Source organism: Ambystoma mexicanum, chromosome 4q (assembly GCF_040938575.1).
Source record: "Ambystoma mexicanum isolate Mex_15411 chromosome 4q, UKY_AmexF1_1, whole genome shotgun sequence".
NCBI classification, from domain to species: domain Eukaryota; kingdom Metazoa; phylum Chordata; class Amphibia; order Caudata; family Ambystomatidae; genus Ambystoma; species Ambystoma mexicanum.
The window spans coordinates 1,301,258,497-1,301,283,346 of record NC_090928.1 but is presented as its reverse complement, the minus strand read 5'-3'; the positions used below and the strand labels follow the sequence as shown (position 1 = coordinate 1,301,283,346).

At 47.5% G+C, this 24,850-nt stretch overlaps 1 protein-coding gene across 3 annotated transcripts in view; it reads left to right on the top strand.

Annotated features, from left to right (window-relative positions):
• Positions 1-24,850, top strand: part of LOC138468402 (uncharacterized) — a 209,976-nt gene that overhangs the window by 6,378 nt on the left and 178,748 nt on the right. For all 3 annotated transcript variants that reach the window (XM_069608956.1, XM_069608954.1, XM_069608955.1), the window contains exon 2: positions 16,741-16,819. The gene's annotated coding sequence lies outside the window, so the exon portion shown is untranslated. The remainder of the gene's footprint in view (positions 1-16,740; positions 16,820-24,850) is intronic.

Below are 24,850 nucleotides of genomic sequence, written 5' to 3'. Positions count from 1 at the left end.
TACTACTGCTATTCCTGCTCCCCCCTCAGGTAACTCCATCACGCTTTCACAGTTGGTGTTGTATCCTACGTCCACCTCCCCTTTATGTTGGTAGCATACCTTAGGCGCAGTTAGCGGCAGTATTGTTATTGGGTCTTCATCCTTCACCATCCACGTGAGCATGGGTACGTACTTGACCCAAGTCGTCCAACATCTATGGTTGTGTCCATCAATAGTTGAAATATTTTCTCTTGTTACCATGTTGCTGCCAACCACTCCTATGTCCCATTTGTTGTTCATGTACACCTTCCCTGTTATTATCACCAGTGGTCTTTCCCAACATCCGTTTTTACCAGGGACTTCAGTGGCGTACCAATCACATGGTAGGTACTGTAGTGTTACTTTCTTTGTTTCTCCTTTTTCAGGACCACTTGTTATGTATCTGAATCCTTCAGCATGTAAACTGCTCTTGTGGTAACTCAAATAAGTCTTGAGGAAGTTGTTTTCATATGGATATGTATCTCGTGTTTTCCACACCATTTGCACCACTGTCCCTTGAAATCTTCCTTTCGTCTGGAACAGTGCCAGGTATATTGTACATCGTGCTATTTTTTCATCTATCTCCGTGGCAACAAATGTTCGAGAAGCGCTCATGGCATATGGGATTAATGAGCAAACGTAGCAGCTGTCTTCTGTTGTCTGCTTACCTATGTGGGTCATGTGTTGGTACCATATGTTGTTTGAGATGTGTGCTGAATCTTGTATGTAGTTGTCAATACCTTTATTATCTGAGTATGTGCTGCGTTTAACTCTATTTTCCTTGTGTGTGATTTTACTAGTACCACCTGACGTAACACCTGTTGCAGCTGGGGGTGGGGGTGTATTAGGTTTGGGTACAGCAGTAGTATTGATAGCATAGCTGTACTGCCATACAGAGGCAGCCAAGAACCCGGTGGTCATTGAAATCCCTATCAGTTTTATTACAGATGCTAATTTCACCGGCATTTTGCTCTTACCTTGCTGCAGTCCGGCAGCTTATTCTTGCGACGTTACAGTTGCCCGCCTGAAAATTCTTAATATGCTTGTTATTAGTGTTAGTTGTCGTTTTTAAGCTCTCCCTATCAAATAGTCATCCAGTGCCCAGGCGAAGAGCTGTTCCCACGCCAATCTAAGCGATCTATCTCTTAAGGCAGGAAAGTATGGTTGGAGGTGGGGCATTGAATGTTCTATGGCCAAGAGGAATGCTGTGTAGTAGACACGTACCCTCCTTCTTTTCAGGTATGTTGGCCTTTTTATTTCATATACAAATTGGTGTGACAATTCTTCCGGGTAATTATCGTCTGAGGGTACCATCTACTCCTGGGCAGTGAATTTGTTAGTTATCTAATTTCTTAGTAATACCATAATACGCTGTACCTGCATGTGCGAGAGAAAAGAAAGAGAACATTCAGGTGTTTACATGTGTATATGTGCAAGACAATGTCCTTCAGTTCAGTTATTACTGCAGTGGGTAGGGGATCAATGGGCAGAGGGTTTGGGGCTCAACTGGCGGAAGTCTCTTTACTCTTTAATCGTGTAACCATGGGGTGGGCGGTATGGGGATCACCCCTTTCTTTTCTAGTAGTTGTCTCTGGGGAATCTGAGGTGTGGCAGGGTATGGGGACACTTAGGCCGTTAGTTGTGGTAGAAGTCTCTTCCTCCGTTGGTGACGCTGTTGTTGTTCTTCCAGTGGCCCTGTCGGTGGCACTGGGGCGGGTCTGGAATTTGTAGATCTTTACGTCGTGTAGGTGGTTCCAGGCACGTTTGTCCTGTAGCTTTACTGCTCTCGTTGATACCTCCTCTACCAGATGGGGGCCAGTGAAGTGTGGGCTGTTCCACTTTCTGTTGAAATTGCGAAGTAGTACGTGGTCACCTTTAGCAACTTTGCACAGTCTTTCCTTTTCCAATTCTTTATCCGCGTCTTCTTGTTGATTGCTGTTAGACCCGCCCTGCATGCGCTCGAGCTGTTGAGACACAAACACTACACTAGTAATCAAAGAAGACACATATTGGTACATTTCATCACCAAGGACATTTGCAGTACTCTCGTGGTCGGTAAATGCTCTTGATGTTGGCGTTAGGGGAAGGCGCATATGACGTCCGGTAACCACCTTGTGAGGGGTGAGGTGGTGGTCGGAACCTGGTCTATTCCTTAGCTCAATTAGGGCTAGTGGAAGGCAATACAACCAACTCTTCTCTGTTGTATGCTGTATTTTTGCAATTGCCTCCTTTAATAGGCCATTCAGTCGTTCACATATACCGTTGGCCTGTGGGTGGTATGCACATGCAAATTTATGCTTGATGTTCAGTAAGGATGTGATGTGCTGGAACATTTCGTTTGCGAAATGTGGGCCATTATCTGACCGCAGTACCTCGCACACTCCCCACCTGGGGAATACCTCCCTCACTAGGAATTTAGCTGCTCTGAATGCATCTGGGTGTGAACAGGGCCCTGCTTCAATCCACCTCGAGAATGGGCATACTACTACAATCATATACCTATTTCCTTGACATACGTTGATCATATCAACATAGTCAATATGGAGATGTCGGAAGGGTCCCTCTGGCCGGGGTATAGTACCTCTTATCACCTTCAGAGTGTGACCGGCCGTAAACTGTTGACATGTGAGACAATTGCTGATAAAATTTGACACATGAGAATTTAACTCGGGGCAGAACCAGTCTTCCCTAATTCGTGCTGCAATTACTTCCTTGCCTGTGTGGGCTGGGTGGTGTAGTTGGCTCAGGGCGGTGTTCAATAGTTCCAGTGTTATTACAATCTTTCCAGTGTCACCCTGGCACCATAGTGTGTCAGTTGGTGACATTGTGCATCCTCTTTTTACCCATATTTCTTTTTCTGCCATTGGTGCAGCCGCTTGTAGCTCCATTATCTGTGTGGCTGGGAGATGGGTGTACCATTCTGTTATCAACATCTCCTTAGCCATTCCCCTCCCTCTCCCTCTCTTTGACTCTGGGGGGTTCCATATCTCACCAAAATATGCAGCATACTTCGCATGTGCGTCTGCTGCTGCATTCACTTTTGAAATGTGGTCTTCACCATTGGTGTGTGCGGTGCATTTGACCAAAGCTAATTCTTGGGGGTCATTTATTGCTTCAATTAGTTCAGCCAATAGGAGGGCATGTTGCACTGGAGTGCCATCAGCTCTCCTAAACCCTCTTCTTCTCCATTTCGACAGCCCTGAGTGGACAGTGGACGTAACATATGCGCTGTCGGAATATATGGTCACTCGTTTGTCAAAGCTTTCCTTCAACGCCAAGATCAGTGCAATTAATTCTGCTGCTTGAGCGGAATAATGCTGTGGTAATTGTACACATTTCATTGCCACACACACCGGTACCTCCATCATTTTTACCACTGCTGCCCCAGTCCTCCTTATACCATCCCTTTGGTCGATAGTTGATGACCCATCAATGAACAGGAGCTCACCTCCCTCTAGTGCGTTCTCTTCAATCTTTCTAGTACATGAGTACATTTCAGTGATTTGCGTACAATCGTGTGCATAATCTCCTTCCTCAATTACTTCTGCTAGGAACCTTGCAGGGTTGACCGTGCTACATCTAACAATTGATAGTTCAGCTCTGGATAAGATGATCTCATAACCTGATGCCCTTTGCGTGGTTAGGGTGGACTTAGGTTTATTCAATATTGCAAATAGTGCATGTTCCACAAACAGTGTAGTTGGGCACCCCATGGTGATTGCTGATGCTTTCTCTACCGCAAAAGCAGCTGCGGCGAGACCTTGTTCGCAAGGGAAATGACCTAACATCACAGGATCTAAGTGGCCGCTGTAAAATGCTACTGGTTTGTAGCCCATGCTTGTTTTTTGAGCCAACACTGCTTTCATTACTGCTGAGTCGCAATGTGAAAATATAAAGAATTGTCGCTCATAGTCTGGGGTTGCCAGTACCGGAGCAGTTGATATTGCATCTTTCAGTTCATCAAAAGCCTCTTTCATTTCCATTGTCCACCCCAACTTTTTCTCCCCTTTATTAGCTTCCTTTAACGCCTCAAGCAGGGGTCCTATGTATGAGCTGTAATCAAATACCCATGCTCTACAGTAGTTGCACAGACCCAGGAACTGCTGCAGTTCCCTCACTGTTTGTGGCGCTGGCGTTTTTGAAATGGCCTGTGCTCTTTGTGGTGCAATCTTTCTTCCATGTTGGGATATGAGCTGACCAATGTAAAGTACCTGTTCTTGACAGTACTGTAACTTTTCCATGTCTACCTTGTAACCTTTTTCAGCCAATATTGTCAGCATCTTTAATGAGTCCTCTCTGCATGTTCTTTCGTTTGTACTGCAAATTATTATGTCGTCGACATACTGCAACACTGTGCTTTCCACTTCAATGTTACCCAAATCCATCTGTATTATTCTGTTGAAGATTGAGGGTGATTCGCAGTACCCTTGTGGCAATCTGGTGTGTTTCCACTTTGTGTTTCTGTAAGTGAAGCTTGTCAGATCTTGTGAGTCTGGGTGCAATGGTATTGAGAAAAAAGCATTTTTAAGGTCGATCACTGTAAATCGTGATGCTTCTGCTGGAATGCCACACAATATTGTGGCCGGGTTTGCGGCTATGGGGTATTCTGCTTCTACTATGTTGTTCAAGGGCCTGAGGTCCTGTATGAAGCGCCAAGACCCTCCTTTAGCCTTGCGCACTGGGTATACAGCTGTGTTACATGGTGATTCTGAGGGGACCAATATGCCATTATTTATAAGGGCCGTTATTGTTTTATATATGCCCTCATCTGCCTCTTTTGATAGTGGGTACTGTTTCACTCTGGGGAGTATTGCACCTTTTTTCAATTTTATCCTTACTCCCCCTATACTTTTTATGCACCCCACGTCATAGGGGCTAGTAGTCCATAATGATGTGGGTACTTTTATCATATCCTCCTCAAAGAAGGGAACTGGGGTGGATGTGGGTGCCTCAAGTGCCATTGTAATTTTCTGTGCCACTTGTTTGTACGCCACTCTTAGCCATATTTCCACACTCATCATAAACACCATTTCACCTTCCTCCTTTTCTTCTGAGAACAGCTCCTCATTTGACACCTGGGTGAGTCTACATCCTTCTGCTAGTGCTATCACTGCCCTCCATGCTCTTCCTTCTCTGTCTTGGGCATGTACCGCAATGTAATCAGCTGTTGCTATAATGCTCTCAATGTCCACTGGAACCACCTTTCCTTCTGGTTCATTGGCTGGTGTTTCTGGTCTGAACAAATAGGCTGCTGGCCTCCTCCAGATCTTTCATGCAAATGCCATGTCTGTCCCGTACTGGAATAGTTTGCCATCTACTGGCTCAGCCCTAATCACTGTCTGTCCGCAGTATGCTTGCGTAATCGTGCTGTGAGCATGTTAATTCCTGGAGTAGAGCAAATTATGCCGTCCTCCGTAAAGAAGATCGTCATATTCAACCTGTTCATGATGTCTCTCCCCAGTATATTTACTGGTGAGGCACTATAATATAAAAGTGGGACTGACATGTCGTAATCCCCTATTGATAAGGGAATGTTATCAGTAAAGGGAACCAACCCTCTAGCCCCAGAGAATCCTTGGGTGTTCATGGCTTCGCCCGACATCTTAAATTTACCTTCCCTTATGCAAGACCGGGTCGCCCCGGTGTCAACAAGGAATGATAATTTTTTGTCACCTATCGTTACCTCTATGCGTGGTTCCTCCGCACTATTAGGTGTTACTGACAGGATGGGACACACCAAGGCCGTCTGTGGGCTGTCCTATTGAGGGTACAACGATTGACCATTTCCTGTGTAAGGGTTGTGTCCCAGGACCGTCACCCTACCCAGTTGTGTTTGTTGTGCTTGGGGTTGTTGTGTTATCGCTACCTGTTGTTGTGGCAGTGAATATGTCTGTGGCTGTTGTTGTGTTATTAGTTGTTGCTGTTCATTTCCCTGTTGCAACGTCTGCTGTTGCTGTATGCCCTGCTGTTCCTGTGTGGGCCTTGGTTGTCCCTGTTCGCTCCATGATGGTGTTCCTGGTCTTACTCTACACGTGCGTGACATGTGCCCTACTAATCCACAACTCCAACACACCGGTGGTTCCCTACTCTGCCATGGAAAGCTTCCTGTGTTGTCCTGGTATACTGGTTGCCCGGTGGGGTAGGAATTTCTAAGTCCTCCCACCTGCTGTTGTGTGTTATATCCGTATCCTCTCCCTCTCATAATTCCTCCTCTTCCCCTGTTATAATTATAATACCCAGCTCCTGGCATTGAGTATCCTCTTCCCATGTTGGTCGTGTATGGTTGGAGTGGCGGCACCTGTTGTGTTATAGTCTGTGAGGGTGGTATTTGGGAGGGATCTTGTGCAGCCACTACTTGTGTGGGGCTTTGGGTCATTGTTGTAGGTGTAGTTATTAGTGCCCCTTCCATTGTGTATTTAGTAAGTTTTTTCTGTACTAATTTAGCCTCTTCCGTTTTCCTGTCCTCTTCCTTTTGTTTCATTTTTCCTTGCCATGTCCTGCAATGATGCACTATTGTCAGTTGTATTTCTGGCCATGCTTTTGCTTCCATTCCCACTACTTTCTTCAGTTGTTTTTTAACTCCTTCTGGGAGCCCTTGTACTAGTATATGATAAAATATTGCTGGTGGTTTGTCCCATTGTTCTCTAATTTCCATGCGCCACTTCTCTTGGATTTCCTGGATATAATCAACAGGATCTTCGTCGTCACGCATCTTGCGTGAGGTGATTGCTCCTATGTCTGATGTGTCTGGGTACTGTACCCTCAGTGCCTGCCATAGTGCATGTCTGCAGTTTGCGAATGGTGCCCCATTGTGCGATGTGTTTGCTATTGTTACCCCAGTGAATCCCGCTCTCTTCCAAATGTCATCCGCTGCATCCCCTAATATTGATATAAGAAGGCCCTTTACATCTCCTACTGCCAGTTTCTGTCCTGCGGTGTGTTTTTCCATTTCATATATCCATTTACCCGCACCTCCACTTAATGATGGGAGCCTGCACTTTATATTTTCTTTGTCTGTATGCTTCCAAGGGACGTATTGTGGTCTAACCCCTCCCCTCTCCAGAAGTGGCATTAAGTTGTGTCTCGTTTTACCCCTTGGGTTCCATAAAATCGAGTCCTCACACCCCTCCTCTTCTTCCCTCTCTCCTACATCGTCAATTTCGTCCGTATTTCCCCTGCTCGTAACTCTTTCTTCTCCATCTTTTCCCCCTTCTTCCATCATTTCCTGTATTTAATGTGGGCGTGTGTATTCATCCTTCCTGCCTGCGTCTAGGGAGGTCTCTAAGTCTACCTGCATAGGGTGTCAGTTCATTTGTGAAGGGCGCGAGTTTGATTGTACGTAATGAGCGTGAGGTGGTTGAGCATGTAGGGTGGGATGGGGGAGGGTGTGATGGTGACGGTGTGGCTTCATGTGTCTGTCTTTCCGCTATTCCTTGCTCTTCCTCCTCACTTCTCTCCAGTTCATCCTTTCTCCTACAGATCCATGATGAGTCTGTATTGGTCCGGGTGGTGTATAGTTTATCTAGACTTTCCCTTTCACTGTTTCTTCCTTCCTTCTCCATTCCTTCTTCTTCCTCACTACAAAAGTCATTCGTAAATGGCAGCCCCCACTCTGTCTTTTTCCCTTGATTGTTACTGTTTTTAAGTCTATTAGGTCCTGTTCTCCCTTTTCTCCTTTACCAACCGCTCCCCTTTGCGCTGATGTTGTTGCTACTTCTGTGTCTCTATATACATACCCCCTTACTTCACTCTCCCCTCTCCTATCTTCTCTTTCCCCTTCATTTCTCTCCTCCATCTCTCTACCAATTTCCTCCCTTTTCCTTTTTAATTCCTCCATTACTTCACTACTCATCTTTTCCAATATCCTTTCATCCTCTTTCTTCCTTTCCCATCTCACCCTCTCCCTTTCTAATATACTCTCTATCACCCTCCCTTCTTCGTATTTCTTAGTCGTTTCTGATAGTAATCTCTTCTTCCACATTGCCATTTCTTTTTCTTTCTCTTCTTCTTCCCTTTTCCTCTCTCGTAGCACTGCTCTTGATACCCTTTCTGCTGCTGCTTTTACCCTTTCAGCTTCTCTCCTTTGCTCCTCAGTTCGTTCCCTTATTCTTTCCAATTCGTTCTTACCCTCTTTCCTTTCCCTCGCTCTCTCTCTTTCCTCCCTCTCGAGCTGTTTGATCAGTTCATTCTGCTCATCCCTTAACTCTGCTAGTCGTTCCTCCAAAATCTCTTTCTTTTGTCGTAACAGCTCTTCCCCTCTCATTCCACCCTCCCTGGTATTATCCTCGTCTATTTTCCTTACTACCTCCTTCTCTTCTCCTGTTAATGAAGCTCGTAACTTTAATAGTATCTGCGCAGCTACCCACTCATCATGTCCTATTTCCACAGTTTGTTCTTCTCCAGTCCTCCCCTCCCCCGCTGGCATCTTCCTATGAGCCACATATGGTGGCGGGCTGTATGCCGGGTTCGAGTACCCCTCAGCCGCCTTTAACTGTCCTCTTTCTATTTCTCCTAATTCTCTTAAAGGGTACAACCCCCCTCCCTCTGTTTTCACTACCTTTGCTAGGGGTATTTCGTTGCTCTGTTCCTTCTTTATTTCATTTTCTTTTGAGTTATTATTCTTTTCTCCTCCCTCTTGTCCGTTCCCCGTGTTCTTTGGGTCTTCACTCCCCTTTTCCCCATTCTCTCCTTCCTCCTTAATCTCTTTTTCTTCCGGTATTTCCCCCACAGTGAACATTCCATTTGGTCCTGGTCAGGACCCTTGGAACATCCTCCATAAGTTAAACACCTCCACGTGATGTGTCAACTTCTTCCCTTTGTATGTATTATGCAGATGGTTTAATAGTGAATGTTGGGTATATGGATCGAAGCTACCATTAGGCGGCCAAGGTGTTATCATTTTATTGTCCGTCCCCTGTGTCCATTCTATGCTATACTTGATCAGTTTCTCCCTATGGGGTGACAGTGTTGTACATATGTGTTGTAGTGGGGTAGTGAGGGTGTTCCCCCACCCTCCCGATCCTGTCCCGTATGACATAGTAGCGCTTCACTTGTTATCCTTCCCCTATTTGGTAGCTATTATCTTACTAACACTTACAATACACAGCCTTATACCTTTACCTGGCCCCGTAAATTTGGGGACTTGCGATAGTCCGCTAAGGAAAATTATTAAAATATAGTATTTACATTTGTATATTTTCTTCTTTCGTTCTTCCTTTACACAACACCCTTACGGCCCCCTGCGGCCGAGGCGCACGTAGCCCCCTGCGGCTGCGTACCCCTTGTGACGTTCTTATACAGTCTTCCTATTTTCATTTGCTCCTCCTCCTTCTTCTACACTTGCCGTGGCCGGCGTTCTCCGTGCGCAGCCACGTCCCCCGTTTCGCCTTTCCCCGATCAACTCATTACCGTTTATCTCCGTTTCCACTCCCTTACCACAGTTCTCTTCCCCACCACTCTCAGAAAGAAAGATGCCTTGTGCTCGGGATATCCTATGAAAGCCCTACTGGTGACGTCACCGATCTCTTCGAACTACTGGTAAGTTCTTCATATATTTTTTAAGTCCAAAATACACTTGCAATCTACCCCCGTTAACCTCACAGCTGTCTTCCTGTCACTCCTTGAACAAGGTAATCAATAATATAATCGGACTGCGCACGCTGCGTCGCCTCGCGTGTGATACGCCCCTCGACAGGAGGGCTTAACCAGCCAATTATCTTCCGTATTGAGCAACTAACTAGCTACCGCCTACAGGGAAACGTCATCTACCTATCGAGTTTCTTGCTCGAACAATAGGGAACCTCATCTACTCATTGATCAATAAATGCCAAATCGTAGGAAACCACACACACACACCCTTACACGTAGTCGCGACCTAGGCCAATCAGTGTCTACGAGCGGCCGCACGTGATGTTTTCGTGCTCCACCCCCCTCTCTCGCGTAACGTAGCCGACTGCTCTCGCACTCGTTCGGCTACCATTCATTTCATTGCCAACACTAAATTGTCAAACCTTCGCCGCGCACCTGTGCAACACCTCCCACCTCCCGTATTTAATTCCTCCCCCCTCCCTCACAATTTCACATTGCTTGTTGTGCGTGGCATGCTCACCAAGTTCTCTTGATGCGGGGCCGCTCGACTGCGTGCACCCCTCCAAGCGGCTCGCCACCTCCCCTCGTCTGGACCACGTCTGGACACTCGCCAACCGCGGGCGGGATACTTCTCAACCGGCTCCCGAAGGCCAATATCCGGATTGCGCTGTCCGGTCTTCTCGCAGTTCCGCGATGGTCCTGTAGTCCTCAGAAGGGGGGCAACGGCAGAGGGGGCCGCGCCGCCGGGCCTCCTCGCAACGGGAGTACCTGGAAAAATAAAAATAAAAAAGCAGATCTTAAATAGATCTCAGCAGTGCCTCCAACTTGTCGGGGGGAAATTCTGCCGGGGTCGGCTGGGCCGTCCGTAGACCTCCGGGCAGGGAGGCCCCAACTCCTCCCGTATATCCCAAAAGAGATAGAGTATGAGACACACGCAAGAAGCAAGGTGATTCTGCCGTTTATTAGACAAAACGGCAGGGATGGGTCAAGGATCGTACGCGTCCGTCCTGACACACACACAATCGTGGGGCTCGCAAGCCCTTTTTACCTTAGTATGACGCGCTACTTGCGTCACCTTAGAAAGTTTAGCAAAAAACCTATTTCCACTCTGGATTGGTTACTCGAGTGGTAGGGTTAGTATAGCATACATATAGAGAACGGTGTTAGTGGTTGAGGGTTAGTCAGGTGATATACTTGGGCTGTCCCTTCAATTTGATACATGAAAATTGTTACATGAAGACCTCTGAGGATTGGTCAATGTTAATGGCGTCAGTGATAAGAGCCCCATGTTCTGATTGGTCCGCTCGCGAGCCTCCCAGTCTGGGACTATCGCTGTTCCCAGCTCGCGGTGCACCTGTCATTTGCAACAATGTTTTACTATGGGTAGGTGTAAACAATGTGAGGATTTATTCATATGCTGGGGGGTCGACTACTCCCACTGCTGCAGATGTCCAATGAGTCTTTTAATTGTATCTGCCTGCGTCTTGAAACGTGGGATTCAGGCGTCTCCTTCCTCCTGGGCTTGGCATCCTGTCAGGTTTGGCTTTGTCACGTGAGGTGGGACCGTGTTTGAGGCAAAATTCAGCACAATTAATATTGTTTTTCCCACTGTGTGCCTGGTTTATCTTGCAGGTGCGACCTTGGCGTCGGCTTGCAGCATGCAAGATTGCAACATCGTGCCCTTGGCTGTGTGCTTTCGACGGGCTCATTCTGCAGGGTCAGCAACCGAGCTCTTGCTCATTCAATGCTCATGGAAGCTTTTGCTTGCGGCCTACTTGGGCCTGGTGCATAGGTGGAACCGTTTGATGCAGAGCGCTTTAGGTTACGGTATCATATGCTCTATCCTCAGTATCGTGTCTCCGTTATATTCTTCATTATGGTACTTGGTTCTTAGAAGAAGCGTGAGCAAGCCTTTTTAGATAAGTTCATTATGCGTCTTGCGTTTCTGCATTTTGAGAGCCTATGTGGAAAATAATAAAGATGCACGTCCGTGTGTATGTCTGTCGCCTACGTCATAGCACTGAGTATGTTCTTCGTGTGGATTGGTGTGGGAGTGTCCGGTGTGCATGTTTGCACAGGTGTGCTGACCGTTGGCTAGGTCGTCATGGCATCTCTAACGACGTGTAGGTTTAGTCGAGTTGATCCATGCCGCAGGTGTCGGCATGGGCAGGGCGGGCTGCTGGGCAGGTAGGTGGGCACATCCGTATGTTCCTGTACCAGGGTATTTGGTCGTCTGGTAGATAGGCAAACTCCTCTCGTGGCGGGTGTCTAGGCCGTGATCCTCTAGGCCAAGCGCGAGAGGGGAAGGGCGGGAGCCTGTTCTTCCATTCTCCCACTTCAATGTGACCGGTAGAGTTGGCATTGCGTCCGCCCCATATGTAAGTGATGGAACAGCCTTTTTTTTGTAAAACTCTAACACTGGTAGCAGCGAGAATCTACCAAATTTCCTATTAATGGCCTTGCCTTGCCCAATCAGTTTATTTTAAGTGATTCTGCATCGCCTTTTCATGTCTCGAGCTATCCAGGATCACTCCCAGGTATCTGAATTCAGACACCTTTTCGATTGATTCGTTTGCCAGGTGTAATGCTACCTTTTCAGTTTTTTTAATGCTGGTCGAAATAGTCATGAATTTGGTTTTCTTTTCATTTATCTCCAGGTTGTTTACCCTCATGTATTCCTCAATGCTGCTCAGCTGGCGCTGCAGCCCGATAGGTGTATGGTCCAGTAATATTAGATCGTCAGCGTACAGCAATCTATTTATATGGGCACTCCCCATTTTGGGGGGAAGCATCGGACTGTTAAGTTTGCTTCTTGTAGGTCACCTAGAAAGGCCAGAAAAAGCGCTGGTGCCATGGGACACCCCTGCTTAACTCCTCTGGCTGTTGGAATGGCTTTTGAGAGTAGCCCTTGATGAGTAAGCTTCACTTTCATGCTGGTATCTGTGTACAGGGCCTTTATTGGGTCCAGAAAAGATTGCGGACAGGCCCAGGCTTCAAGCTTAGCCCATAAGAGGACACGATCAACACGAATGAAAGCCTGGGTGAGGTCAATGGAGATTACAAAGAGTCGAGGACCTCCGTCCAGAACTCTACCCTTCAGAGCACTTAAAAACAAGATGTTGGCCGAGGTTCTCAGGTTTTTTTTTAAGCCTGTTTGAAGATAGTCCCTGTATGGCACGATTTTTGCCCATAAATTAAATTCCTCCAGGAGCAGCGAACCGAAGACCTTCCCTATACCGTCTAATAAAGCTATTGGTCTATAATTTATCGGGTCAGCTTTGTTCCCCTTTTTGTAGACAGGTACAACTATTGAAGATTTCCATGATGGCGGAATTGATTTCGCTCAAGAATCTTCCCCATTCTGATGTAAAGGCCTTGAGATCTATGTTAGTTATGCCATCTGGGCCAGAGGCTCTTGAATTTTTCAGTTTAATTATTTGTCTTGTTATTTCTTTTTCATCGTCCAGGCATCTCCAGGCTGTGGTGTCAACCTCATTAGTTGATCTTGGCCAGGTTTGTGTCTTCTCAAATAAGGTCTGAAAAAAGTCCACCCAGGTGCCCTCTCCAATATTTGAAATAAACACTGGCTCTGGTAGGGAAGTGGCCGTTTTTAGGAGGGACCAGAACTCTCGGCTGTTATTAGCTGTTATTGCTTTTATGATATTTTCAGCGTCTTGTTGGTATAAAGCCGCCCGATGGTTATGGACCCAGGCTTTGTATAAGCGATGACCTTCGTTTGCCGCCTTAATTGCGGGGAGGGTCCCTAGTTTGGTTGCTTGTCGCTTCAACTTTTGCATTTCTTTTCTTTTAGTCACCAATTTTGGATCGTACATATGTATGTGTGTTCTTTTAGGAGCACCTTTTCCAGTTTGATGACTATATATCAATAACAATGGGAGGCAGTCTATCTGTTTTTCGGGGGCCAAATGTGACTGGGTATTGTACTTTGACCTAAGGTCACAGATCGCTGCTACTGATATCTTCAATCTCGAGCGCTGGTTGTTGATGCACAATTGAGGATGCCTCCTTAGGTCTTCAGCCCTTTTTCTAGGCCATGTTGCACAGAGGAGGTTGTGGTCGCTGGCTGGCGTTTCAATTACTTCAAATGCCGTCAAAACCGGTAATAAGGTTGTAGATACAAATATGTAATCTATAGTGGCCCTTGTAGAGTCTCGTTTCCAGGTCGGTAACCGGGTAGGGTCTGGAAACACACTATCAGGCAGATGTTACTTATATTGTAATAATGTATGCACTGCTCTTTAGAGACACATAGACCTTGTGTTCTCTTAGCGAGATTAGACAGGCCCTGCACTTTCACTGACTTCCATTTTATTGATACCGTATTCGTCAGAATGAATCCCGCCATTGGGTAGGGATGGCTGTAACCGCTGAACATTTCGCACACAATTAGTTGATGTATTGAAGATGACACTTGTGTTAGTTTTGTACATATTCGCCTGGTAAGGGTCAGCATATCCAGTGTGCATGAAAAAGCTAGAGAAGGGACTAGGGGGGCAAGGACCTAATGTCCTAATATCTAAACAAGACAGACCATCCATGGAGGTGGTCCTCAAGGCTCTTCTGGCTGCCTGGCCTTTCCTGGCAGCCCATGCTGGCTAATGTATTGAAAGCCAGAGGCAGAAGCAAACATGTTAATCAGAACCTAGAATGACATAAAGAACATGTGATTCATCACACATCCTACTCATGTAAATGATTCCCTCCCAACAGAATCCTTTCTTACCTTATTGCCCCTCACCTTCACATCTGGGAGGGCGGGGGGAGTTCACAACCTGTCCCAAGATGCTGCAATGTGATGCCTTGTGTTGGGTAATGCAGTGCTGTGCATGCAGTCTATTGCTTGTGTGCTACTAGTCATTAGGTATTCAGTTCAACAGGCACTTAGAAAGATGTAGTTTGAGACAGCTGCCATTCAGGTGAAGTGCAGTAGATGTCAGACTCATGACCTTTACAACCTTTCACTGCTTATGTTACCATCAGATTAACTGGGCTGTTTACTCTCCGTACAAATTCTTGAGAAGCAGCTCTTGTGGCACATGGGTGAAGTTCAGTTAAGTGCGATAGATGTCAGATTCATGACCTTTACAACCTTTCAGTGCTTATATTACCATCAGATGAACTGGGCTGTTTACTCTCTGTAGAAATCCTTGAGAATCAGCTCTTGTGGCACATGGGTGAAGTGCTGGGCTGTAGCGTCTAGAGGTCCGGGTTAGTTCCTGCCTACGTCACATGATGATAGCAACATACACGGTTCGCAGTAGAAGTAGCAGTTAGCAGTTGCTAGGCTGATAGAATCCATGGAGAAGGTCATTATTATGCCTCCTGTTTAATCGAAGGCTCTAAACAGTAGGTCCCTGGTGTATTTATGTTTTGTGCTTCGAATCCCTGCCACTGAAGCAGCACATGTCAGGCATCACGTGGATTACTCCCTGGGATCTTGCACGATTTGGTATCACCATTATAAGTCATGGGGGTAGATGGTGATGTAGTTCCTGGCTGTGAATGTTCACCTCTTACTGTGGCGCGTTCCGTCGAGCTTCATGGACGAGCACGGCCTCAGTTTCGAGAGCCAATACCCTCTGGGGCAACTCAATCCCCACTCCTCACCCCTGCAGGATTAGGAAGCAATCTGCGGCCACCCACACGCCCTGGGCATATTAGTGCTCCACCCAGTTGGATCCCAAGGGGCACCAAGAAACTTACCAGGCCCGAGGCCACCGTCACTATCCAAGGCCAGCAGGAACTGTGGATGTTGTGATCCAACATCACACCCACAAATCCCAGCAGTTGAGTCAAACTATAGGAACAAATCAGCAATCGAAACCCTCAATCAACCAGCGGTATGAGCGCACCAGTGTACACAGGAAACGGTAGACTTTCTTTTTTTTTTCTCTTCAGTTGATAACAAAGAAAGTTTTCTTCTTTTGTAAAAATCTAATTTTGATTAAATACAAATAAAAAAAAAATAAAAAAAATAGTAACAAATCAGGCCAGCACATCAAGCCTCCCAGTGCTCTATATGGAAGGACAGAAAACAAAACTAGTCAGATCTACAAACACTTCTGGGAGACGGCGCGTGTGCTCCCGCCCCTCCTAATTTCTTGATTCCTTTGCATCCTCTATGAGCTGCTGGGCTAGGTGGGACCCGCAGCTACTTCAGATTGAGGAGTGGTGAGGACTAATTTTTCTGTCATTTGCTGAACATATTCCTTTTTCCATGCGACCGTGGCAGTCATCAGTTTATATATAACCAACCATACCTGCACAAAATCACATGATCTGCAAGAGAACTGAGCATTAGGGAAGGATTCTCTGAAGAGAGGGGAGGGGATAGGAAAGGCATAGGGGGACATCAGGAATAGAGGAATATGAGAGATATTGAAACAAGACAGAAGGAAGGACAACAAAAGGCTAGGGTTCCTCAAAGGCCAACAGGAGAAAGGTTGGTTTCCTATTAGGGGTAGCTGAAAGGAAAGAAAAGAGTCAGAAATGCAGGTGGACTGATGCAAAGACGCAGACTGAGGACGGGGCGGGGAGGGGAGGAGAGTTCCAAGCCAACATGAAGACAAGGGAGGAAGGTGACCAAGTAACAGAGACCAGAGATGCTGGAGACAAAGAAGTTAAGGTGAAGGGAAAAGAATCAGGGAGGAGGGCAATGACGTCATAGGGCTAGTGAAGAGAGAGGGAAGAAAGACTAGAAGAAGATTAGTGGAGGCTTTATTCAGCATTAGAGAGAGTGACTCCCACTGGCCCTGGGTGCCATGTTTATAAAAGTTATTAGAGGGGTGGGCCTCAACTAATTATTGGTGGGAACGAAATGGTCACCTTTGAAAATAATTCCTTAATTGAGAAAGGTGCAGTGGGGTGGTCAATTACTCGTAAACTAGTTCCTTTTAAGATGAAATGAGATGGCTGGATGTATAATTTAGTAATAGGATTATTTTGTATATTAATTGGCATATTAATTGGCATACTAAGCATATGAAGGCGCTGTGGGGACTCTTTCACTGGCAAAGCACGATTTATTTAGCGCAGTGTTGGAGAGGAGGCAGATCAAGATGTCCGCTTGCAGTCTGTACACACCACTAACATGATGGTTGGTTCTTTGTGTAGGTGGCTTGCATAGTGCCAACATGCCAGCTAGCGGCTGCTTCTGGGAGCTCTGAGACACTATCAGCAAGCAGAAATGCAGGTATGTTTTGCTTCACTATTATCTGAGCATTGTTAAGTAGCCATTGGGAGGGTGTGTTTTACGTTGAAATTCTCCTGTAAGGCTACTGTAGTAACATGTCCAATATGTCTTTGAAAGTAGAAATAGCTTTGCAATTGCGGGTGACCCTCCGCCCCCCCCCCCTTAGTCAATGCAATCTAATGTGTATTAGCTGTCTATTTTGACTTTGAATCTAAGTGAACCTCTGCCCCCCTTAGTCAATGCAATCTAATGTGTATTAGCTGTCTACTTTGACTTTGAATCTAGGTGATCCTCCTCCCCACTTAGTCAGCACAAACCATTGGGACATTAGATACCTTATGACTCTCACACTCATCTGAAGCCCACCACACCTAATACATGCAATCCAAGGTGATTCATCACGCCCTTGTGATTCGGAAGTCCACTGCCCAGCTCCTAGGAACCTAACAACTTAGGAACCAGCTGACACCAGACACTTGCCCACTGCTCGCACCTCCTCCCACCAAAATGTACCTACCGGGTATATATTCAGTACTGCTGAGAGTCATCCTCCACCTTATGCATGCATCTAGTCATCTCAGCCCCCCCCGTGCCCGACGAGCATAGTTACCACCCCTCCACTCACCATGTACCTCTCTACACTGTGCAACCTCGCCGCTAGAAATTCTAAACTACGTGCCAGACTCCCCAAAATATATGAGCCCAGAGCCAGGGTACTACCCTTACCAAACTATCAAACTGTCCCCAGACTCACATCCTGGCTATCCCCTCCAACAAATGCACAAACCCACCCAAGCCCAGCCAAACCAATACTATAACCAAACATAAGACTCGATCTTCAATCTCTACACCTACTACGAGCAAACCTACCACTACACAACTACACCCATAAGAGGGGCCGTAATCAATGCAAGATCTGTAGTAGCCCACGGGATAGACATAGCAGACCTCATCCTAATGGAAGAACTAGACTTCTTAGCCATCTCTGAGACCTGGCTTCATGCAGCAGCTGGCCCAGCCCTTGCGTTAGCCATCCCTGAGAATTTCTCCATCCTCTGAGCAGACAGAACTGACTCCAGAGGCGGTGGCCTGGCTATAATCACCAACACCCACCTCAACCTTAAACCCGACACCACCGATCACTACTCATCTTGTGAATTGCTCACAGCCAAACTTCCCACTACTAACTCCCAAACCATCACCATCCACCTTCTATACAGACCCCCAGGACCCCTAGGCTCCTTCGAGAAAGACCTTAACTCCATCCTCTCCAACAACCTAAAGAATACCTCCCAATGACTCCTCTTAGGAGACTTTAACCTTGGCTACAATGACTCTAAAGACGCCCAAGCGTCCGCCATTAATAACTCACTATCAGAACTAGGTTTCACCCAAAGAGTGTCCACCCCCACTCGTAACAAAGGGTGAACTCTTGACTGGATAGCTGACCACAACTGCGCGATCTCCATCACCCCGCAACCCTGGTCTGACCACCACCTCCTCTTCTTCACACTCGAAGCGGCCAGCCCAATCGCTAACATCTCCCTAGCCTCAGCCATCCCGACTAGAAGCAAGAAAAATATAACTGTGGAAAAACTCATCCCTCTCATTCTACCTACACTGAACCAACTCCCTGCCAACTCCAACCCCCACCTCTTGGTTGAAAGTTACAACAATAGCATGCGCCTAGCCCTAGGTGCCATCGCACCACTAAAGCTGAGAAAACCCAAGCCGATAAAACACCTGAATACTTGGTTTGCGCCCCACCTAAAAGCCCTCAGATTAGAGAAACACAAAAAGGAACACATTTGGAGACAAGCTCCCACAGACAGCAACAAGCTGATCCTCAACAAAATAGATTCCACCTATAAAAAATAAATCCTCCTCGCCAAACAAGAATCTTACAACCTGAGAATACTGCATGCCAAATCCAGCACTAAAGAATTGTTCACCATATTAAAATAGCTAGAGACACCCATCCCGGCCCCAGACACCTGCAAGAAAGAAAAACAATGGTGCTCCAGCATCCAAAATGCCCTGTCCAATAAAGTTGCAGGCCTTCAAATCAAAATTAACAACAAGAAAGAGACTTTATCCAATCCAAAACCCATCAACACCCCCCCACGCACCATCCCTCAACACCCTCCCCCCAACCCCCTCACTCGCTTCAGCTTCTCCAAAGTTTCCACGCTAGAAGTGGAAAAAATCATACTCGGCCTGAAACCATCTAACTGCCAAGGCGACCTATGCCCACCTCAAATCATCAAAGACGCAGCCAGAGACCTATCCCCGTTCATTGCCAAACTCATCAACGCCTCCTTCTCTTCAGGTACTATCCCCAACAACCTCAAAGAATCCTGGGTCCTCCCCCTACTAAAAAAACCCACACTCGACCCAGCCGTACCCACCGACTACCGACCCATCACCACCGTCCCCTTTCTACTAAAAATCCTCGACAAAACATCCTACCTACAAATAAAAAAATTCCTTGAACAAAACGACCTCCTAGGAGTCCGGCAATCAGGATTTAGACCCCAACACGGCACAGAAACCGCACTCATCGACCTCAAGGCCCAAATCGATACTATGAGAGATAATGGGAAAACTGCCTTATTACTCCTCTTAGACCTCTCGTCAGCTTTCGATCTTGTTGATCACAAAATCCTATGTAGCCATCGTCTGCCCACTTTTCCCAAGAAGCTATTGGCTGGATCACATCATTCCTGAGCAACAGATCCAAGCGTCTCTTCTCCACCACGGCCTCCGCTGACCCCATTCCCATCACATGTGGGGTCCCTCAGGGGTCATGTGTCTCCCCCACACTGTACAATGTGTTCACTAAGCCCCTGTTTGATGATCTCGACGGTTTGGGTATCACCTACACTAACTGTGCTGATGATACCCAAATCCTCATCCCGTTGAAGGGAGATCACAACACGGAATTGGCCTTGGTGAACAAGGTGTACCTCATCATCCAGGCATGGATGGCCTCCCATAGTCTATGCCTGAATGATGACAAGACCGAACTCATCATCCTGGGATTAGCCACAAACTTAAACAAATTGGACATCAACTACTGCAGCTTCACCATAGACGGCAACCCTATAAAGGTAGCTAAAGAAGTGAAAACCCTTGGCATCTACCTCGATTCCACCCTCTCCTTCCATAAACAGGTCAGCTCCATGGCATCCACCACAGCCCACACATGCAAGCTTATACGCTCAGCCAAACCCTTCCTCTCCACCCAAAGCTGCATTACTCTAGCCAGAGCACTCATACTATCAAAACTGGACTATTGTAACTCCCTCTATGTAGGTACTAACAAACAGATTACCAATAAAATCCAGATCCTACATAACAATGCCCTCAGAGATGCGCTTAGCTTCCCTAAAAGAGAACACATCTCGAATACTTGAAGAACCCACAACTGGCTCACTACTTCTGACAAAATCCTGCTTAAGGTAGCCTCCCTTACCCACAAATGCCTTTACAACGCAGCTCCCCGTTATCTAACAGACAGAATAACCAGATACACGCCCAACAGACACACTAGAAACAGCAATGCTAACCTGCTCGCTGTTGCCAGATTCAAGCGAGCGAAAATGGGCGGCAATAGCTTCCAGGTGAAAGCAGCCCAACAATGGAACACACTACCACCCTCCGTCAGAGCACCACAAACCTACCACCAATTTAGGCGTAACTATATCCAGTGGCTTAAGAACAAAGACCAATAACCGACACCCTGTAACTACTACAAACATTTCTCAACCTGGAACTCTGTCGTAATTCTACTCTGTCTCTGTAAATGCATTTACTCACTGTGCCCTTGGATAACAATGTGTAATAATGTAAATAATGTACTGAACTGTAACTAAGCTGAGAATATACCTGTAATGCTTGCGCCCTCATACCTTCTGGTCCGGTGCGCCATATAAATAAATAAACAAACAAACAAATATATGTAATTTGCATTGTAAAACTCGATTCTAAATTGCAGGCGGTTTATAGAGCAAGATTGTACTGTCAAGAATTGCATACCTTGTATTACGTTTATTTAGAAATAGAATTCAACAAGTACCGAAATACCCAAAACATTGTAAACAGCTAATTTATGCAAAGCAAGGGTGCATATATATGTCACACTCTTGTATGCTTAATAATATTGTGCTTAAGCATGTGTGTCATTCCACCGCCTGAACCCTCGTATCGGTTTTCTCTTTCAAGACTCATGTAATAGGGAGCTGTGCCATGTGACATTTCCATCTCTCCATAAATCCTCCTCAATTTGTCCCTGATCACTAGCTATTGACTGCTCAGGGTCTGTCTAACAAGTAACTGCTTGGTGTCTGCCTAGCTAGTGACTGCTCAGGGTCTGCCTAGCTTGTGACTGCTCAGGGTCTGCCTAGCTAGTGACTGATCATGGTCTGCCTAGCTAGTGACTGCTCAGGGTCTGCCTAGCTAGTGACTGCTCAGTGTCTGCCTAGCTATTGACTGATCAGGGTCTGCCTAACTAGTGACTGCTCAGTGTCTGCCTAGCTAGTGATTGCTCAGGGTCTGCCTAGTTAGTGACTGCTCAGTGTCTGCCTATCTAGTGACTGCTCAGGGTCTGTCTAACTAGAAACTGCTTAGTGTCTGCCTAACTAGTGACTGCTCAGTGTCTGCCTAGCTAGTGACTGATCAGGGTCTGCCTGGCTAGTGACTGCTCAGGGTCAGCCTGGCTAGTGACTGATCAGGGTCTGCCTAGCTAGTGACTGCTCAGGGTCTGCCTAGCTAGTGACTGATCAGGGTCTGCCTAACTAGAAACTGCTTAGTGTCTGCCTAACTAGTGACTGCTCAGTGTCTGCCTAGCTAGTGACTGATCAGGGTCTGCCTAGCTAGTGACTGCTCAGGGTCAGCCTGGCTAGTGACTGCTCAGGGTCTGTCTAACTAGAAACTGCTTAGTGTCTGCCTAACTAGTGACTGCTCAGTGTCTGCCTAGCTAGTGACTGATCAGGGTCTTCCTAGCTAGTGACTGCTCAGGGTCTGCCTAGCTTGTGACTGCTCAGGGCCTGCCTAGCTAGTGACCGATCAGGGTCTGCCTAGCTAGTGACTGATCAGAGTCTGCCTAGCTAGTGAATGATCAGGGTCTGCCTAGCTTGTGACTGCTAAGTGTCTGCCTAGCTAGTGACTGATCAGGGTCTGCCTAGCTATTGACTGATCAGGGTCTGCCCAGCTAGTGACTGCTCAGTGTCTGCCTAGCAAGTGATCGCTCAGGGTCTGCCTAGCTAGTGACTGCTGAGGGTTGGCCTAGCTAGTGAATGCACAGTATCTGCCTAGCTAGTGACTGCTCAGGGTCTGCCTAGCTGGTGACTGCTCAGGGTCTGCCTAGCTAGTGACTTATCAGGGTCTGCCTAACTAGTGACTGCTCAGGGTCTGCCTAGCTAGTGACTGATCAGGGTCTGCTTAGCTAGTGATTGCTCAGGGCCTGCCTAGCTTGTGACTGCTCAGGGTCTGCCTAGCTAATGACTGATCAGGGTCTGCCTAGCTAGTGACTGATCAGGATCTGCCTAGCTTGTGACTGCCCAGGGTCTGCCTAGCTAATGACTGATCAGGGTCTGCATAGCTTATGACTGCTCAGGGTCTGCCTAGCTAGTGACTGATCAGGGTCTGCCCAGCTAGTGACTGCTCAGGGTCTGCTTAGCAAAGGACTGCTCAGGGTCTGCCTTGCTAGTGACTGATCAGGGTCTGCCTAGCTAGTGACTGCTCAGGGTCTGCCTAGATAGTGATTGCTCAGGGTCTGCCTAGCTAGTGACTGCTGAGGGTCGGCCTACCTAGTGACTGATCAGGGTCTGCCTAGATAGTGATTGCTCAGGGTCTGCCTAGCTAGTGAATGCACAGTATCTGCCTAGCTAGTGACTGCTCAGGGTCTGCCTAGCTAGTGACTGCTCAGGGTCTGCCTAGCTAGTGACTGCTCAGGGTCTGCCTAGCTAGTGATTGATCAGGGTCTGCCTAGCTAGTGACTGCTCAGGGTCTGCTTAGCAAAAGACTGCTCAGGGTCTGCCTAGCTAGTGACTGCTCAGGGTCTGCCTAGCTAGTGACTGCTCAGGGTCTGCCTAGCTAGTGACTGCTCAGGGACTGCCTAGCTAGTGACTGCTCAGTGTCTGCCTAGCTAGTGACTGTTCAGGGTCTGCCTAGCTAGTGATTGCTCAGGGTCTGCCTAGCTAATGACTGCTGTGGGTCGGCCTAGCTAGTGAATGCACAGTATCTGCCTAGCTAGACACTGCTCAGGGTCTGCCTAGCTAGTGACTGCTCAGGGTCTGCCTAGCTTGTGACTGCCCAGGGTCTGCCTAGCTAGTGACTGATCAGGGTCTGCCTAGCTAGTGACTGCTCAGTGTCTGCCTAGCTAGTGACTGCTCAGGGTCTGCCTAGCTAGTGACTGCTCAGTGTCTGCCTAGCTAGTGATTGCTCAAGGTCTGCCTAGCTAGTGACTGCTGAGGGTCAGCCTAGCTGGTGAATGCACAGTATCTACCTAGCTAGTGAATGCACAGTATCTGCCTAGCTAGTGACTGCTCAGGGTCTGCCTAGCTTGTGACTGCCCAGGGTCTGCCTAGCTTGTGACTGCCCAGGGTCTGCCTAGCTAGTGACTGATCAGGGTCTGCCTAGCTAGTGACTGATCAGGGTCTGCCTAGCCTGTGACTGCTCAGGGTCTGCCTAGCTAGTGACTGCTCAGGGTCTGCCTACCTAGTGACTGATCAGGGTGTGCCTAGCTAGTGACTGCTCAGTGTCTGCCTAGCTAGTGACTGTTCAGGGTCTGCCTAGCTAGTGACTGCTCAGTGTCTGCCTAGCTAGTGACTGATCAGGGTGTGCCTAGCTAGTGACTGTTCAGGGTCTGCCTAGCTAGTGACTGCTCAGAGTCTGCCTAGCTAGTGACTGCTGAGGGTCGGCCTAGCTAGTGAATGCACAGTATCTGCCTAGCTAGTGACTGCTCAGGGTCTGCCTAGCTAGTGACTGCTCAGGGTCTGCCTAGCTTGTGACTGGCCAGGGTCTGCCTAGCTAGTGACTGATCAGGGTCTGCCTAGCTAGTGACTGCTCAGTGTCTGCCTAGCTAGTGACTGCTCAGGGTCTGCCTAGCTAGTGACTGCTCAGTGTCCGCCTAGCTAGTGACTGCTGAGGGTCGGCCTAGCTAGTGAATGCACAGTATCTGCCTAGCTAGTGAATGCACAGTATCTGCCTAGCTAGTGACTGCTCAGGGTCTGCCTAGCTTGTGACTGCTCAGGGTCTGCCTAGCTTGTGACTGCTCAGGGTCTGCCTAGCTAGTGACTGCTCAGTGTCTGCCTAGCTAGTGACAGCTGAGGGTCGGCCTAGGTAGTGAATGCACAGTATCTGCCTAGCTAGTGAATGCACAGTATCTGCCTAGCTAGTGACTGCTCAGGGTCTGCCTAGCTAGTGACTGATCAGGGTCTGCCTAGCTTGTGACTGCTCAGGGTCTGCCTAGCTAGTGACTGATCAGGGTCTGCCTAGCTTGTGACTGCTCAGGGTCTGCCTAGCTAGTGACTGCTCAGGGTCTGCCTACCTAGTGACTGTTCAGGGTCTGCCTAGATAGTGACTGTTCAGGGTCTGCCTAGCTAGTGATTGATCAGGGTCTGCCTAACTAGTGACTGCTCAGTGGCTGCCTAGCTAGTGACTGCTCAGGGTCTGCCTAGCTAGTGACTGCTCAGTGTCTGACTAGCTAGTGACTACTCAGGGTCTGCCTAGCTAGTGACTGCTCAGTGTCTGCCTAGCTAGTGACTGCTCAGTGTCTGCCTAGCTAGTGACTGCTGAGGGTTGGCCTAGCTAGTGAATGCACAGTATCTGCCTAGCTAGTGACTGCTCAGGGTCTGCCTAGCTTGTGACTGCTCAGGGTCTGCCTAGCTAGTGACTGATCAGAGTCTGCCTAGCTAGTGACTGATCAGAGTCTGCCTAGCTAGTGACTGATCAGGGTCTGCCTAGCTTGTGACTGCTCAGGGTCTGCCTAGCTAGTGACTGCTCAGGGTCTACCTAGCTAGTGACTGC